Source organism: Ornithodoros turicata, chromosome 7 (genome assembly GCF_037126465.1).
Source record: "Ornithodoros turicata isolate Travis chromosome 7, ASM3712646v1, whole genome shotgun sequence".
Lineage (NCBI taxonomy): Eukaryota > Metazoa > Arthropoda > Arachnida > Ixodida > Argasidae > Ornithodoros > Ornithodoros turicata.
The window spans coordinates 17016178-17033112 of record NC_088207.1 but is presented as its reverse complement, the minus strand read 5'-3'; the positions used below and the strand labels follow the sequence as shown (position 1 = coordinate 17033112).

The window sequence follows — 16935 nt, the reverse complement described above, 5'->3', positions numbered from 1 at the left end:
CGTGCCATGATACCTCCTCGTTCTCGTTATAGCTGGAGTGGCGAGTTAAGGGTGAAGGCGCGGAGCTATGTTTATGTGAGTTTTTTTTTTTTTTTTCTGGGAAACAAATTGCACACATCAAAACCTTTCGCGCTATTCGGTATAATGACACGCACACTTTCATCACATGTCTTAATCTCAAATTTTTTTGGATGGCCCTCTGTACTCCTTTAATAAGATTAACTAATGGGAAGGTGGGTCCTATACCGGAGAGGAGGGCGGAGAGCGCGTCGCTGCGAGATCGAACTATATAGGGGGCGACACTGTCACCTTTCTAGTGTGGATAACACGTCGGCCGATGTTCGGACTTGATGGTTCTTTTCCGTAATCCTTTTCACCGGAAGATTACTTGTGCCGCGATGGTACGATACCGTTCGGTTTCCCAATGCTCCGTCTATTGCACTGAATGCGGAATAAACGTGTAAAGCAGACGACGCGTCCACACTACGGTAGTTCTCCGTTCTCCGCAGCGCGCCGCCACCGTTCGATCGATCTCGGAGCGAATAGGAGCGCCGCAAAAGGAGATGACCCGTTTAGTAAAAAAAGGAGCGCGCTCCATGTGCTCCGGGGCCGCTACTTAACGCGCCGTCATAGTGTTATGCCAATTGTCTAAGAAAAGCGTACGCTCACCTCTCACTTCGAATCAGAAGTGATGACACTATCATTCGCGACAATCGTTGACGCACAGCGTGCTACGCGGTGAAGTTCTATTTTTAGAGAGTATCGGAGAACGAGGTGGGTATACAGTATCATTCTGTGCAGTGCAGAGTTGTGCCTAACTCGTTACAAGTAACTCGTTACTTGGTAACGGTTATTTTTTTTTTTTGTAACGAAGTAACGATTCAGTTACTTTTTAAAAAATGGTAATAGTAACGGAATCAGTTACAAAAATTGGTAACTCGTTACTGACGTTACTCGTTCAGCTCTGGAGAGCACATTTCGGCACTCCGTGTGGTGCAATGCGTGGACTTGCGTGACCCACGACCACGTGTGACTCAATGTAGTATTGCAGACCCTCCCTGGATGTGTTGTTGACGTGCTGAATCGTCTTAAACGAAGGCCCTTGTCTTTTCTCTTGCTTCCGTAATCTCCGACCATCACTCCTTCCCAAGAATGGGCACCAGTTGTGCTATGGCTACAAAAAATGCTTTTCGACTTCTAGTCTTTTCTAGACTTTGCTAAGCTTCTGAGCGCCCTAAATTATGACGCAGCCCCTCGTCTGTTTTTGGGAACCGTTGGTGATCGGTGGCAGGAAAACCGGTGTCTTTTCTTGTGTTTTCATAACTTCCGGTCACCCCCACTTCGGCAGCAGATGTCTTCACACGAAAGGGAACGAAGATCACTGATGTAAATTTCTTGTGAAGTGCAATTTCTCATTAATAATGAGTTGACGGCATGTTTGTTGGCTCCTTTAACTATGCGGCGGTAACGTAAAAGTAACTCGTTACCTGTGAGTAACGAGAACTCGTTACTTTTGTATGTTGGTAACGAGTAACGTATTTAGTTACTTTTTTCTGAAGTAACAGGTAACCGTATTTAGTTCCTATTTTTTGGTAACGGGCACAAGTCTGGTGCAGTGGTTGTCCTTGAGAGTGCTATGTGGTCAAGTTCCATTTTTAGAGTGCAGAAGGGACGCGATCAAAATGGAAACGACGAGTCGACACGTTCAGATCGCATACAACCTTTCCTCTGCCACCCTCCCTCCTCAAATAGCGACGTGGAAAAAGAAAAGTTTGTTTTGCTCGCTCTGGAGTTGCGGTCGTAAATTTAGCCGCAACACGTGCGACCCGACGGCTGGGCATCTGTTGTTGGTAAACGAGCGCTGCGTAGAGTGAATTTGGCCCGGTGGCAAAGTGCATAAAATAACCAACTCTGGTTTTGCGCTCGAAGGTTTTATGCGCATAGATACAAAGCCTTTCAGAAATACCTTTCGGGACAACACGTTCGGTGGCACTAAATCAGCCTGACTCTCGCTCTCTCTCACTATGACAAATAGTGCTTCTTGGATGGTCTAATCCAGCCCACCAACGCTCTGCTCTAAAAGCACAGCTGGCGTTCTTGGAGAACGTAGGGGACGTGGGTTCTCACTCTGAGGCTCATCAACCAAATTACCGCGAGCAGTGGGGTAGAGTAACGCCCCAATCATAATCATCAATGTACAATTGTTGTTGTTGCACGGGGTGTTTCACGAAAAATCATCCGGCTGAATAATCCGGTTGACACCGCATGTCGAAGACCTGACCAGCCAGTGGCTCACTTGCGTACGCTGACATAAAATAAATAAATAAAAATGCAGACTTTTAAATTTTACTTTGGACACTTTCGGTACCTGTGCCGTAATGACAGGAACATTCAACAAAATATATCCCAGATAAAAAAAAAAAGGAAAAACAAGAGCGCGTCGACACTGGTATTGGAAACAAAAGAAAAATATGGAGATGTTAGTCCCGACCCAATCGGGACTGGCTACTCCAAAACGCTTTTGGGGGTGGAAAAATAGAGCAAAAAAAAAAAAACCAAGCAAACAGGAAAGGAGTACAGTGGGTCAAGCAGAAGAAAGCATAAAGGAAAGGGGGAAAGGAAAGGGGGAGACGTTAGGCACAGAGAAACACCCACTGGTTCGTAATGGCAGATACCGCGTCGACACTCTTCGGTTTCGGTTTACACGCTCCTTGCGCGGAGATGCTCAACAATGCGTTCTTTCGCTCAGCTACCCAACGACAGCTGGGAGCGGTTGTGCAATCAGCCGGGTTGAGGAGAAGGAATACCTGAGCGTCTCCCAGCAACATCCCGGAGTATCTTTCGCCGACAGACACCCGAAAGCTCGCAGATCGTTCCTTCTGGCAACGGACTTTGCGCAAAGACTCTCGCTTAATGTTACTCATCCCTGCTCATATTTCCATAAAGTACTTCCTTTCAATCCCGACGTAGATCCATCTACTCCTCTGCTTTCGAAATCAATATTTTTTTTCCATCTCGGCTACACACGCTGCCCACAGTGAGGCCAACAGCGACAAGCTGCTGTACAACCACCACCACCAGATCTATTTAATTTTTTTCTAAATACGCGCACGACTATAGAGAACTATTGCACAGTTTTCGAGTCGGCGTCGTAAAAATTTATTTTGTCAAATAGTCAATATAATTACGCCGTGCAATTCCAATTAGACTACACGAACAGAGTAAAACACAGCTGTAGTCTACCAACATTAAAATGTTTCAACAACATATCTCGTGGGTGGCGTAAAACTCTGAGACTTACTACCATAATTTATTGCATTCAGGCTGTACTTTACAATCGTTTTCTTTTGCGTGTCTGCATGATGTACGTGTTGTGAATGTCACCAAATAGCATAATGTAGGAGTTACTCACCTTGCGTGTGTATCTACTCCCAGTTATTATTATGTTGCTAGGACGTAGAAGAATTGGAAAATTCCCACGGTTGGTTTCGCGTGCACGCTTCGAGTTCAAATTCGTTGTCCTATACGTACGAGCAGACACGACAGCTGACACTGTCGCTTGCCTTTCAATAATCCCATTTTCCTCTTCGGGATATTTCGCGGCCTGTGAAACGTTAAAAAAAAAAAAAAAGGTACAGCCACTAAAACGGGTCAAATAATGGGTTTCAGTGGGTCCTGGTCTCGAGGATCCAGCACTGCTCAAGGTATAGGGCGATCCAAATTAATGTAGTGTGCTTCTTCGTCAACACAAGTCGTCAACTGATCTTGTTTTTCTTCAGTTTTCCTCAATAAGGACCATCCCAAGATTGGGGTGATTTATGGATTTGAGAAGAGGGATCACGTGACAAATACTTTATTAACAAGCACGATGAAGAGGAGGGAAACACGGCGAGTGATGGAGGACGGGGAAGTAGTATTGCTAGGTGAGGCTTTGGAGGCAGTCATCATGAAATCCATGGTGATTACGCTATGGTGATGCGGGCTCCCGGTTGGAGCTGGAAATTGAGACGAAATGAAATTAATTCCTATTATTAGGATACACGGTTCCCGCTGAATTTGGGAACAAAAATTCGAGGGTTCTTCGAGGACCTTTTTCAGGTTCAGACGTCATTTTGTCTGGGATGTAAAACACAGTTTATGACCAATATTCAAGATTTGCAGGAATATTTATAAGCTACAATTATCACATGAGAGAATACATGGGGACTGCACAATATCAGTTCACATATGTGACTGACATCTACCGAATTTCAAAGATCGTACTATACAGAAAGAAAGAAGAAAATAATAGAGGATGTCGTTCATTTTTTACTGCTGATTCTTATTGCAATAAAGAGTGCTAACTCCTGTGCTTTTGAACAACAACAACAACAACAACAAATAAGTAATGATGATGTAGTAGGATGTTTCGCCGCGGAGCTGGCACCCTATCCGATTGCTTTTGAAGTTGTGACTCCGGAAGAGCGTAATTTGCACAAGCAGCCGCATAAGAACCTGCACCCTATGTGGCGAACTTTCCCCATTCATCGTCATTAATTTATCAGTTGTTGTTGTTGCATAAGAACAAGAAACGAGAGTTTTTGTAGAACTGCCAAAAAAAAAAAAGGAAAATTCAGGGCTTTCCAAACATTGAAAATGGCATTTCCAAATTCCAGGATATTCAAAGCTTCCAAGGACCAGTGAACAATGATAACAGATACCAGCATTGCACTCGGCGAAATCGCCGTAGTTGCTGTCGCACTCTGTTTGATTCGTAAGAGGTGCGGACTTAAAATGTTCCGGGTCGTTCTATTTCGTGGCCGCTGAATGGCGAACGACGGCGAGTTTAGGAAATATCTTCGCGCAGGTATACTGACTGCTGGACGTCACGAAACGGTTGTTGTTCCAGTCCCACCCTGAGCGATTCATAGGAAGCACATAGTTTGGTCTAACATCCTGTTAGACCTCCGTCCTGTTAGGACTTCCTGCGTGACCGGAAGTTGCTCAATCGTCGCGTTGCGTCAAAAGGATGGTGTCGCAGCGGATTCCAAACACATCGCTTTAATCTCCGGGGACTCGCACGAATTTCGAATCACACGAGCTATTTATGTCTCTCTCTCTCTCTCGTTTATTTTATTTATTTGTTTGTTTTTGTGAACGCATTGCTCTGTGCTCATTACGCTGTGCCGTAACCTAGCTATTGCAAAAGTTCGTTTGGAGTGCACACAGCACGGCTCCCATAAGCGAAAAGAATGCCACTTACATTAAACTGCGAAAACCCAGTCCGGAACTGTGCAGTGTGCACTCCGAACGGATTTTGTGGAGCATATAGGTTACGGAACATACGCCAGCAACACAGTTACCAGTTACTTGTGCAGTAAAATTACGGATATTTTTTCTTACAGTGCAGAGAACGCGAATGCGGACATCGGTCCTGGAAACGATAAATTTCGAAATTTCGGCCAGAAGTAAACGTTTGGCGGAACCGTATGTGGAAGGCTGATTTTCTCCGTCTGTTTAGAGCCGCCTCTCAACCCGTGACTGAACTGCACTCTTAAAAATGAACTTCACCGCATTGCACCCTCCTGGCCAACCATCATCTCGAATGATATCGTTATCTGCCCTGATTTGTTGAAAACGGGAGGCGTACGCCTTTTCTGTGACAATTATGAACAGCATAAGTGTCACAGAAAAGGCGTACGCCTCCCGTTTTCAACAAATCAGGACAGATAACGATATCATTCGAGATGGTGGTTGGCTAGGAGCGTGCTATGCGGTGAAGTTCATTTTTAAGAGTGTGGGTGACAAAAAATATGTGAAGAACCTGTCTGTCGCATGGTGGGAACAAAAACTGTACGGAAAACTTCCGGCGCTGTAAAAGAATAGAGGTGAATACCGCTCAGAAATCAATACTTCGATAGAGTTTGGCGGCGGTCCGAAGCGCATATCGCAGACCCTAGCGCTGGTCGTTATCACCGGTATTTAGCTTCCGCCCAAACGCATAACGATAAGAAAGAAAGAAAACGTTCTGGTGGACACTTTTTCAAAAACAACGGGGGATTTTCTTTAACCCTGTAAAGCGTGCTTTGCCTGCATTGCTCAGAAGGAATGCGGTTCAGTCACATCCTCAGGCTCGCTCCGTGACACATGAAGTGGACCATGGAGGTTCAAGATCGTCACGATTGCTTTACAATTTCGCGACGAGAAAACGGCTGCGGTGTCTACTTTTCACGACGACTGCCAAGTGCGAGAAGTTGCCCTAAACTTTCTAGAATTCATTCGAGACGACATACTTCCCAGACGATCCCGAACAGTTCAACAAAGCTCGGTGCGGGACACATTATTTTCGGCGCGAGCGGTAATTTATTTTTTATTTATTTATACATACTGCAGTCTTAAAAAGGCTAACTGATCCCACCGATAAAAGGATACTACTCGCGCGCACACACAATGCGCACGCACAAACAAACAAGCAAGCAAGCAAATGGGCACAATCATGTGTGGAACAGACAACTGCACTGACGTAGTCATTGAAACTTAATTAATATTGTTACTACAACACCAGTGAACAAAAAACCTGCTACGCAAACAGCTTTTATGGGGGTCGCGCGATCCAATTTCGACGAAACGTCGTTCCTGCACGAAAAAGCCGACGCGATATTATACGGTTCCTCTACCTTCGATGTCGCGTGCACGCTCACCATGGTGGTACAATATGGCTCATAGGAAAGGCGAGCCATCAATGCACGACCAAAGCTTCTCTTTCTCAACGCCTATTTGATATACTACGTGAGACGACCTCCTCCCAGGTATGCCTGGTTACGCGCTAAAGTGCACTGTACTATACTATATTGTAATGACAACATTACTTGCTATTTTGGACGACGTCGAATATCTGTACGAGAAAGCCGAAAATTCCTCAGAACAAACTATACGTCACACCTTTTTTTTTTTCTGTTTTCATGAACTCCTATGAAACTTTGGCTCAGTATCCGAAAGGCACACTCACCCAGTGACCGATGTTACTTCTTTTTGCCTTTGCTCTCCTTTTTGTCGTCCTTCTTGGCATCCTTCTCTTTCTTTTCCCCTTTCCCTCCTCCCTTCTTCTTGTCACCTGTCCAGAGAAGAGAGATCCTCCATCAACTCCCTCGGATTGAAATTGCGCGCGTTACAGTACAGTCGGCGGTAAGGTCCACAAAAAGAAGCGGACCATTAATACATTACGGACCATTTAAGTTATTCAATTTTTACGTAATATAAATCATTCCTTATCTAGTAAATAATTAGAATATTTAGAAAATACTCGTATAATAAATCGTATTAAGCACCAAGGAATATTAATTCGTTGATTCGTTCAAACTCATTTAATCTGTCAAAAAGTGCCCATTTGCTGGTAATAGTTTTCATTGCGCGCATACACCACCGGGTATTTTCCCAGCATCCCCTCTTCCTTAACCCTTTCCGAATATCTTATAACGTCCCCCAAGAATCTTCTGTTGTGCTACGCTTCCAATCGAGCGAGTCTTACAGCGAGTGCGAGGACACCCTTACTTCTCGCCTCTGTTCCGGAAGGTGTGCACGCGAGAGACGTTGGAGCAGAATACTGTAATAATAACCCAAGCAGCACAATGTACTGAAAGTCGAGTACAATAGGGGTGGACGGTATGTGTCTTATCAATGTTCTTGAGCATCACGGGTCTGTTCAAGGTCTTCCACTTACCCGTCCACCCCTATTGCACTCGACTTTCAGTACATTGTGCTGCTTGGGAATGCGGTCTCAAATGCGCGCAGTTGCTCCACTTCGTCCGATGTAACGCCACTGTTGCAAATACAACGGAAGAACTATCATAGATATTTTAAACTTTGTATACGGTGAGACAGACGTAAATGTAATTTTAGGAAAAATCTTCCAGGGAACAGCACCGCAAAGGATGCTGCCCCGACAACCGTTTCATAGGCCGCACAATCAAAGACACGGCACACCCATGGGTGGATCGCGTTATCAAGGGGCCCTTCTCCAATCTGCCTCCCTCCACCGCGCACGCGGATTTGAAGGGAGAACAGAGACGTAAATGGTGATTTATAGGGAAAAAATCTCCCCCAGAACAACATTGCAAAGGATGCTGCCCCGACGATGGTTTCACAGTACGCACAATCAAAGACACGGCTCATCCGGGGGCGGACCGCGTTATCAGGGGCCCTTCTCCTATATATGAAGGTACGGCTCCCCTTTGCCTCCCTCTACCACGTACGCGGTTTTGAAGGGAGACCAGAGCAGAATGTGATTTAATGGAGGGATTCCCTCCCCCCCCCCTTTTTTTTTTCGCACATTCACTAAGCGCGCGAAGCTCCACATCGATTTCTGAGTTGTGCTGTAAGAAACAGCTTTTAATTTCCTCTGTGTCTTTTGCACGGACTCTCGTAACTCCACGGACAACACGAGACTTCACTGCAACATCGCTTCGGCTTTTCGTAATATTATTTATCCAACTTTTTCAACCTTTTATCCCACGTTCTGCACCTATGCGAGGCATTGGCCCATTTTCTTACAGTATAATTGCGGGCCAGCTGATGAGAAAATTTCATATAGTGCAAAAAGTCTAAGTATGGGGCACAAAAAGAAGTGTTTGGTGTCGTCCTTCGGTTTGTTCCACGGACTCAGGCCCATTTCCTTGTTTTATGAAACATTTGCTGCGACGTGGAATACGTACCCCAGCGGATTCCGAGGGGACTATATTTCGTTGTTTACGTTGTTGACTATACTTGCACTGAACAATTTGTTTAAGATATTGCCAACGTACTTAAAATGCCAACCAGACGGGTAACCTGAAACAGAGAGGGAGCGAGAACAGAAACAAGACGTCTCTCATCGCGTCTGCGTCTTAGCCCTCGTTTGATGCAAAACGTCTTCAATTTTTTGCTTCACATGGTTCAGTCAAAATTGTCTCAATTGTTGTTATAGGAAAATTTATTGACGACAATAACATGCGCGACAAACTTTGTGACAGGCAGTTATCAATTGTCTTGCATCGGCATGCTCTTACGTTTTCGTTGTTTCTTTTTTTTTTTTTTTTCTCCTTACGAAGTCTTTGTACCTTCCAGCTTAAATGTATTTCGCACCAAAGTGACTACAGTGGTCCCCGCTATGAGGCGACACATTATTCCGTTTCACCACATTACAACCAGCAATGGGGCACAATATCGCCCCTGGCGATGAAACTCCCCAACAATGAGGGGATACCCTGTGGGGAAACCCAGTCTTCAGAAGCAACTTAGTTGCAAGTAATCACTTAATGAGAAACGAACTGAAATGAACTGTAGTTAATAACGCGTTCTCAGCGAGCAACTTTCATGTTGAATACCAGTCGACGACAGGCCGGTAGCGCGAACCGAGGTGTGACTAGTTCCCGAAACAAGAGAGAAAAACAGGAAATTCTGAAGTAACTATAACTATAGTTGCTGTCTGGCAGTCACTTTAGTATTTCCGCTTTGTCTCGCTAATTTCAGAAACCAGTCGGACCTTCGTTCGCAACCTGTCATCAGCTCGTATTCAATATGAAATTTGTTCCATGAGAAAGCGCGCTACGTTAACTACAATTTCCGGTTAATTCGCTCATGAAGCGATTACAATTCCAGGTTGCCATATATGCCCCAGAAGTGCGGAGCAATGCTACCCTGGAAGGTGGATGCGCTTTTCGAGGCGTTTTTTTTTTTTTCCCAAAGCGAAACTTACTTTGCCTGTAGCCCTGTTTTGAATCCATGTGCTCAGGTTACGTGCTTTATTTGTCACCGGATTAGTCACGGATGACCGTAACGAAATTGATTCGCTCTTGGTCTCCGGCAGCTCACCAAAGCCATGCCCCCCAAAGCACCTTGAAGGTCATTGTTATATTTTCACCAAATGACCAATGGGTAGAGTATCGCCCACCACGATGAAGCGCCCCCTTCATCATCATCATCATCATCATCAAAGTAAAGTGTTCTCGTTACGTACACTTTTGTTTCGGTATGGACAAATGACGTTGTACTGACGTCATTAAAGGAGCCTTTACATGAACCTATAGGGAACCTCCCGTCTTATATGTGAAGTTCTAGTGTTGTGTTGTTGAAAGAGAGCAACACTAGGTTACGGTGTTTGCTGGAAGGAATCGTTCGCAAGATAGGCAAATAAGCGCTACCATCTGGAACGCCAATTCGCGCTTTCCCTTCTCCTTTTGTCCTTCGAATAAACATATACCCCCTCGGCTTCCCTCGTCGCATTAATTTACGGAGTTGACTCGTTTTATTTATCTTTAATCAAGAATACAGCGAAGAAAGAAGAGATCAAAACAAACAAAATGGCGGATAAGGCAAAAAACAAAACAAAAAAACGCGTCGATGAGACATGGCGCGACAAAACAATGAGGTAATGCGGTGAAAAAAAAAAGCCTAGGAAGTGTTTCTTTTTTGAAGAGGTTAAGACGCATTATAGTAACTAAATCTGAAGGGAGGTTATTTAAGTCACGGATAATGTGAGGGGGGGGGGATTAGAAATTCTGGAATTGCGCAATATAAATAAAACTGAGAAAAGTGCGATGCAAAGTAAGAAACGGCGACCTGTTTACATTCATACGATCGGGATAGACTCTCTTTGAATGTTTTGCTTCGTGACAAGAAGGAACTTTAAATGTCAACAAAACGGTCTTCCGCGACAACGGGCTCGGAGGAGTTGCCACTCCCTCGATCCGCGAAGCAAAGTTCTATACGTGCTGCGGAATGAAACTTGCATGGTCATATATTACACTTTGGAACACGGCTACACGGCAACGCATATGTCAACGTCAACTGTCCCCCTTCATTCCGAATACCATGCAGTTGCTCTGCTTCGGAGCTACGCAGTAATGAAACTCATCTCTTCCGCCTCAGGAAACCCAAGTTTCGATAGCATATTCGTAGCAACCATGCACCAAGCACACATACACACACATGCTCATCAAAAACAGAAAGGGACATGAACATTACCTCCGCCCATGACTTCTGTTTTCCTGGCTGGCTATTTTTCCCGCGGAAAAAAATGCTACCTATCAGGTCTGAGGGCCAGAGTCCAACTGGGCCCGCGCGGGGCTAGAGCTCCATCGATCGCAGTCTGGGAACCGGTTCCAGCTGGGTCCGGGCCAGTTACTGCCGCCTGTTTCCACTACGCATGCGCGCTGGCGATTTCTCTCACGGTGCGCCCCTCGGAACGGTAGAGGGCTTGAAAATAAGAGTGACGTATCGATATCCGCGATGTTCGATCGGTTCCTTCTTTTGAACGAGTGCCGCTTTTGTTGTGGGGAGAAGTTGATCGGGATTGGCCGCAACGACAGCAGTCGTAGATGGAGGATGTAGATTGAGTTCATTTTTTCCGGAGAAGTTTTCATGTGCGGTTTTCGACGAAAGACTTCTTAAAATCGGAAGGAATATTTATCAATAACCACCGAATAATATATATTTTTTTAAACAATAGTTCTGGAGCATGCTACGCATTTGCGCTGCTTTTTCCCGGCCGTTCATTAACATCTGGAAGGAACGTACCTTCTACGTGAAATGGAGAAATTATAAAATATACTGTCAGGACGTGCGAGCTCTCACAGCACCGACGCCTGCGCAAATATGACGATATAGAGCAAAGTGCTGCGACTGGCTGACTTATGAGTATAGGGTTCCGAGTTTACAGAGTTTTCATTTTTGAAAATTTGGACGGTGTTTATCGGAGTTTTCAACTTTTCGGAGATTCGGCGTTTCTCGGAGGATTACAAAGTCTGAAAAATGAACGGCGCCGATTTCGGAGTATTGCGGAGCAGTCATCGCAGAGACAATGCAGGGAAAGATGTGCACAAATTGTGAATGGTGCCCAGACTCAAAATGAGTAGCAGCTGTGACGAACAGAGAACTGTTCTGTGCCAAACTAGTTCAGTACCCGGGGTCAAGTAGAGTCACTAGGGTCGAGGATACATAGAACAGATGGGACAAGTGTGTGTAGTATCCTCCTTTTCATGTAGTATTCATGCGTCCACCGTCTCTGAAGGAGGCAGCCACTTCTGACCTTTTCTTTTTTTTTTAGTTGTGAATCATTTTGAAGTCGAAAACTAGGCGTGGAAGAAAAGGGGGACAAAGGAAGAAGGAAACGGGAAAAACCTTAAGGCCGCCCCGTGGGCGTTGGAAAAATCAGAGTTTATCGGATAAATCCGATGTTTTGCAAAAAAAAAAAAAAAAAACATCGGAGGGAGTGTGATGCGGCAGACTGTGAGTCAACCTACGTGACACCTGGTCAATTCACAGTGCCTACACTGGACGTAGCCGCCAGAGCCCTCAGGGTAGTTCGGACAGAAGCCAGCACGAGACAGAGTCATACAAGGTTGTAATAAGAAACTTTACTGTGAGCGAGGGTAACCCTCGGGGGCGGACAACGCCAGCAACCACGCAACCAGAGCCAGAGACAAGGACCCGGTGGGGCACACCAGCAGCCAGAACTTCGTAGTGCAGACCCGCAGCCAGAGCCAGGAACCCAGGGACCAGGTGGACGTTGAAACCCAGAGCCAGGCGGTAGGACCCCCAAGACGATGCCGACAGTCAGCCAGGGATCTTCTCTTCCAGAACACAATCCCCCGTGCACCTCTGTCCGTGCCCGTTACGTCACACTTTTCCACCTTGCGCGTTTTTCCCCGAGCTTCTTCTTTCCCCAGGAGTGACCACAACCATGACAGGGAGTTTATCAGAGTCTATCGGATAAATCCGATGTTTTGCAAAAAAAAAAAAAAACATCGGAGGGAGTTTATCGGAGTCTATCGGATGAATTCGAAAAGTCGGAAGCCTACTTATGAGCTACGGGGAATCCCTTCATTCTTCGATACAACCTAGGATTTCTTTATGTATATTGAGCTGGAGAAAAAGAAACTAGATCGATTCCTTTGCGGTGTAAAGAGAGCGCAGGAAGTAGTGCCGTTTTTAGGCGGATAAACAGCGGCTCCGACAGCAAGCACTGAGTAATGCCGCGCGCGAGAAAACAAGGCGGACACTTCGATGTAGGAGCACTGAGGTGACCCCGACACGTACACTCTTAGAAATGAACTTGACCACATTGCAGGAGGAGGAGGAGTGTCGTTGGGAGGAACCCGAGAGGTCTGCATGCTGATTAGGCGGCATGTTTCTCGGGAAGGGAAAGGTGGTGAGGAGGAGAGGAAAGGGTGAAGTGGAAGACCGAGCGGAATCCGCTCGGGGGGAGGATAGCTGCGTCCATGGGCCGACTTCAGGGGAACTGTGCCGGCATACGCCTATTACACATCTGAGGGAAACCCAGGAAAAACCCCAGACGGCACAGCCGGCCCGCGGATTCGAACCGCGGACCTCCCAGTCTCCAAGCGCACGCGTTACCGCTGCGCCACCGGAGCTGGTGACCACATTGCACGCTCCTAGCCAACCATCATCCCGAATGACAACGTTCTCGCCCCTGATTTGTAGAAAAGGGTAGGCGGAGCCTATTCTGTGCCGTGCATAATGGCACAAAATGGGCTCCTCCTCCCGTTTTCAATAAATCAGGGGCGAGAACGTTGTCATTCGGGATGATGGTTGGCTAGGAGCGTGCGATGTGGTCAAGTTCATTTTTAAGAGAGTACTGCAGCGAATAAAAGGAGCTCCTGCGAAAGAACGACGAATGCATGTAACTTGCAGCGCGCGTGCGAGGCCTCTGTTTTGCACTCCTTCCAAAAATCATCCACTCTTGGGAACTGCGTATCGGAGCTTGAGGGAAGGAGGAGGGTAAGGCGTGACGTAGACTATTCCCCTGGCATGTGACTCGTGACGTAGATCAGCGCAACTCAAACGCTGAGAAGCAGAAGAAGAAAAAAACGCCACAAGAAGATCGCGACAGCCGTCCGCGGCTGGCTCTGGCTGTTTTTGTGAATGTGATTGCGCGGTGACAATACAATGCACAGCGAAAATATGTCGCATGGTGATTTGATCCTGGTGTATAGCTCGACAGACGGGACAGGGTTTAGAGCAACGTTAAATGTCACCTTATTGCTCATTTAAAGTGCCGCAAAACCTTCTACGGCTGTGATGCATAGGCCACGGATTTGTCCAGGATTTTCATCTTAGGACACCTCCGTCCACGTGACATCATTCGCGTCGAAGCGGTTTTCTCCCCGATCCATTGCGTCTTTGTGAACACGTACATAGGGGGTGCGTTGAAACTCGATAAGGGGGTGGGGGGTGACACACGTGTCGTAGCTAGGCCTGATCAAAACGCACTCGTGACAGGTAAGCCTAGGATTCCGCTTAATGCGAAAATGGTGCGGATTTAGAAAAGGCGGATTTTGAGTTTGGTCACGCGGGGAAGACACGGATTTGACATTTCGAAAAGAGAACTCGTAAACTTTATTTTCTTTGGGTGCTGAAAGACGAGAATTTCGTTTCCCCTAACGGAAGCAAATAGTGCTACACACATCGCCATGGACTTTGGACCACTAACGCGATGCAGTTCCTGGCGGATCGTAACAGCCAACCGTAATTTCACGTGCGAATAAGCGTGATAGGAAATCGTATAAGCGCCCTCTGATTCCGAGTCCGTATATCGCTGTCAGCCAATCAGATATAAGCTACGTGATGTCAGCCGCTCTCAAAGAAGTGTCCCTAGAAATCGATCCCTTGGGGGAATGGTGGGGGGGGGGGGGGGGGGAGCGAGCTTCTTCCAAGGGAGGGGGTACATCCTCGTCTGACTAATTTTTGTGCGGACGGAGAACACCAGAGCACGTTGATGAGATGTCGATAATGTTCTTCAGCTGCGATTTTATTTGTAAGCAAATATGTTATAACCACACAATTTTTAATTTTTTTGTTTAGTTATTTTTCGCAATGAAACACCGAGGGCTTCAGAACAAAAGGCTATATAAAGCCTGACGGGGTTCTGAAGGCCCAACATACATGCAATTTGGCAGCGCAGCGCACCTTACGTATAAATCATACAGGAGAGGTAGTTAACAGATGACTGAGCGATACCTTAGCAACAATAATATCAAATACTACAGAACAATACTACAATATTATACTATACTACAACAATACTGTAAAGAGCATCATATCAAAAAGCACTCGCAAAAGCGCTCAAAAAAGGAGGGAGCACTAAAATCATACATGCTAAAGAGAGGGTGGTCAACAACATCTAGTAAGGACACAATGGTTTATCGAGTATAACACCTTTTAGGTTACTTTGATAATCTCTGTGGCCTAGTACCCGCTGCATGGACTCGCCTACAGTGTTGAAGAAGTAAATTACGTGGTATTCCATCCTTTGTTTGCTGTATGTTGCTATTAATTGAGGAGCCTGGTACCCGGTAATTTAAATTATCTATGAGTGGTACCGCTCTTTAACCCGTACTTTGTAGCAATTAGCTTTACTGGTGGTATACCCCACACAAGATTGCAGTGCATAAATTTAGGATATATTACGGCATAGTTGAGGCGCGTGATGGCATAAAATAAGCACTTGTGTACAACGCTCCAAGTGTTCGGGACAGATCGGAGGCTACGTGATATGTTGCTTCCATGATAAATTTTTGTGAAACCATGCAGACACCTAAAATTTTATATTGCTCTACTTCAGGGATTTGTTCAGATTTGAAATTAATGAGGATACTCACCCTGTGCCAGTCTTTTGGCATAAAAATAGTGCACGCAGCTTTTTCTTTTTTTTTTTCCGTTGAGAGACATCTGGAGAGATATCAATATCATACTATCTCGGCGCAGTTGAATTCCACGTGTGCCTCGCAAATTCGATAGCAACATTGATCTGAAGTAGCCGGCTCTCGTAATGAGCGGCTATTTCTCCAATTTTTTTCTTTCTTCTCAACTCAACTCAACTCAACTCAACTCAACGAGACGAGACGAAAGAGAGTTGGTGACTGCGTTGCAAAAATTTGTTCCAAGTTGCATTAAAACAACGCATACGGTCATCTGCATGGCTGTGTCTCTGTGTGTATTGGCATCGAGGCGGAAGACCAGACACAAGGACTGGCCCCCATATAACTATCTCAACAAGCTAGGGCTAAAACTAGAACTAGTGCAATGCCAACTCCTGCTTGTGAAATCACGTCACGCTAAGGATTGCTGTTCGTGCTTGTCGTCGCCATGCAACAGACCAAGACTGCGGAGAGTTGCGTACGGGATAGCGGCACGAAGGAAAGTAACGCTTAGTAGTGAACAACGTACCTTCCATGCGTTTCTTCGAATAGCACAGACGAAGTTAGTCAGCGTCTTCCGAACCCCCATAGCACCAAGGACTGCTTTCTCCCTCTGTAAAACTCTGCGAACACCCGCTCGAACGAGGCTTAGAACGTGTGACGGCCCCCGAGCGCGACCGCAGTGTACTGCTATGCAGCGCGCAATCCACATTTGGTAGTTTATCTCTACGGCTAAGAGAATGAACTGCCGTCTATCTCGGATTGGAACGGGGGGTTGAAGGAGCGTTTGAATGGTGCTCCAGCGAATCCGTGGAGCCCCATACAGCTCCTCAACTCTGTGCCACAAAACGTCGGGAACGAGACACTCATGAAAAGCGTGCTGCGCAGTTTCATGGCTAGAACAGAAAGGACATCGAGGCGAGGTGAGACCATAACGATGCAAACGATCCCTGAGCGGCAGGAGATCGTGCGCAAGTCTCCACTGCAAACTTGCACGACGAGAGTCCAACCATCCTGCAGTAGCGTAGCGCCACGCGATCTGACACGGAACAGATAGCTCCGGTGCACCCGTGGGTGCCGGAAGTAAGCCCAGCAAGGACACACAGAACCGCCTCACTGACCATGTAGAAAGATCAGCGTCCACGTGGCTCTCGCTGAGGCGACGGACTGATGACACCTACTCTTTTAAGTGGGGAGCTGTAAACTCTGAGCGCGGCCTATTCTGCTGAAAGGAACAAAAGACACGAATCTCCGGGCCAAG

The 16935-nt window shown here is 46.2% G+C and overlaps 1 long non-coding RNA gene across 1 annotated transcript; it reads right to left on the bottom strand.

The window, feature by feature from the left end:
• Nucleotides 1-3837: 3837 nt before the first annotated feature.
• Nucleotides 3838-11120, bottom strand: LOC135399599 (uncharacterized). The gene is made up of 3 exons (XR_010424360.1): nucleotides 10981-11120; nucleotides 6989-7093; nucleotides 3838-3995 (listed from the first exon to the last, which is right to left on the bottom strand). It is a non-coding gene; the product is annotated as an uncharacterized LOC135399599 (long non-coding RNA).
• Between the last annotated feature and the right edge of the window lie 5815 nt (nucleotides 11121-16935).